This window comes from Lissotriton vulgaris, chromosome 12 (assembly GCF_964263255.1).
Source record: "Lissotriton vulgaris chromosome 12, aLisVul1.2, whole genome shotgun sequence".
In the NCBI taxonomy this organism is placed as follows: domain Eukaryota; kingdom Metazoa; phylum Chordata; class Amphibia; order Caudata; family Salamandridae; genus Lissotriton; species Lissotriton vulgaris.
Window position 1 is genome coordinate 733906696 of NC_141700.1, and position 2006 is coordinate 733908701.

A 2006-nucleotide genomic window follows, 5' to 3' on the forward strand; every position below is an offset into this window, starting at 1 on the left:
CTGTACGACCTGATGAGATTGCACATTTCAGCGGTGATTTGAGAGGGGACAGCGTTAATGATGAAGGGGAAGAGTGGGATGGGACAAGAAGAGTGATGACAGTGTCAGCAGAGTTGAGATAGCATTAGTGTTAAGAGGTTGGGGGCGGAGTTTCCTAACTTTTTAGGAAAAGGGTCTTTTTAGGTTTCGCTGGGGGGCGGAGCCGTTAGGCTCCTCCTCCAGAGAAATCTATTGAGTACAGTAAGGCACTATGGAACACGCCCCCCGTCCCATTGGCTAGCTCCATAAATGGAGCCTAGCCATTGGACGAGGGGCCTGTCCATCAATGCCGGACCAGACACGGGGGCGTTCCCGAGATTCTTTGGCTTTTGCCGACGTCACGCGACGCCGGGAACGCCCCCGAGTCTGTTCCGGCATTGCCGGCACCTCCCTTGCTGCTCGGGTCTCCTTATTTGTTCCTAGCTGCCCCTCTCCCGCCTCCCTCGTCCTCTCCCGCCCCCCTCCCGCCGTTCGTGTACTCTCCCGCCTCCCTCGTCCTCTCCCGCCCCCCTCCCGCCCCCCTCGTTCTCTCCCGCGCTTGCTCCGGCCGGCCGTCGTCAGCTCTCTCCTCCCCCTTTCCCGCCCCCTCCCGCTTCTCTCTGATGCCCGCCTTCTGCCCCGGCCGGCCGTCGTCAGCTCTCTCCTCCCCCTTTCCCGCCCCCTCCCGCTTCTTTCCTGGAGGCTGAGCCTGGACACAGCTCCATGGAGGCGGGCGGGACACAGCGGCTCCGTCTGGACCTCTCCCGGGCCGCTCCAGGCCCCCCCAGGCTACAAACACCGCTTGGCTCTGCAGGCATGGACCGCCACCACCGCACCTCCCCTGCCCCCGTCCGTGCCGACTGGCACTACCAGTTCCGAGTCATCCTGCTGGGGGACGCCACGGCGGGGAAGACGTCGCTGGTGCAGCGCTACACCGAGAAGTCCTTCCTGGAGCAGGCGGTGTGCACCCTGGGCGTGGAGTTCCACGTGAAGATGCTGACGCTGGCGCCCGGCGTGCGGGTCAAGCTGCAGATGTGGGACACTGCGGGGCAGGAGCGCTTCAGGTGCATTACACGGTCTTTCTATCGTAATGCTGTTGGTGCTCTCCTGGTCTTTGATCGGAGTAATCGGTCCACCTTTGTTTTGGAGAGTGCAATGCCTTAAAAACAGACTCAGAACTGTGCTCTGCCCAAGCGCTCACATTCATGATATGCCCTCAACATTTGGCCTCAGATTCCACAAAGTATGTCACAAAATCTCCAAGTTTTCGCTATAGGTCTCTTTTGGAGAACAAGGAAGTGGGTCGTTTATTTTTCAGCTTTGTGGCAGAGAAGGAAATGCGCACTGCTCTGTTATTAAGCCCTACTTATCAACACAATTGAAAAGTAGCCCTGTCAACACAATACCACAAGTCTTTCCTTTCCTTTTGATGATGTTGTCTAAGAAATGTACACATCCTGTTTTTCCAGTGGGTCATTCTAATTGTCAAGGCTTCCTTTGTGCTTTGAAAGAGGCTTTTTTGGGGGGGGGGGGGGGGGGGAGGGGAGCAGGGTGAAGAAAGAGATGGGTTAACCCCACCCGTGAAATGTATTTACTACTACTAGTATTGATAATTATAACAACGACAAAATTAATGTGAATAAGAATAAAAGGATGATTATTATGTTCTAGATTGAGCATTAGTCTTCAGAGCAGTGTGAAAAACCACTTCTCTTAAAAACCCTTTAGCCAAAGTGTACAGTCACCTTCGGGTTAGCATAGTGCGGGGGCTTAAACTGACGAGTGATACTGCCTCTAATACACAGTATTAGTCGTTTCCACGAAGCACATCAAATACAGTATTTTTTTTCCTGTACGCTTGCAATAATAGGTGTAAATATCCCCTATAAACTTCGTTCTCACGCCGAGCACGCATTCGCCATTCACTTTGCACGTCTTCAAGCTCACCAGTCTCCATTCATGCTGAAGGTCCCCAAACTCTTTTATTA

At 53.8% G+C, this 2006-nt stretch overlaps 1 pseudogene; it reads left to right on the forward strand.

The window, feature by feature from the left end:
• Positions 1-834: 834 nt before the first annotated feature.
• Positions 835-1182, forward strand: LOC147678433 (ras-related protein Rab-39B pseudogene; annotated as a pseudogene).
• Positions 1183-2006: the final 824 nt, after the last annotated feature.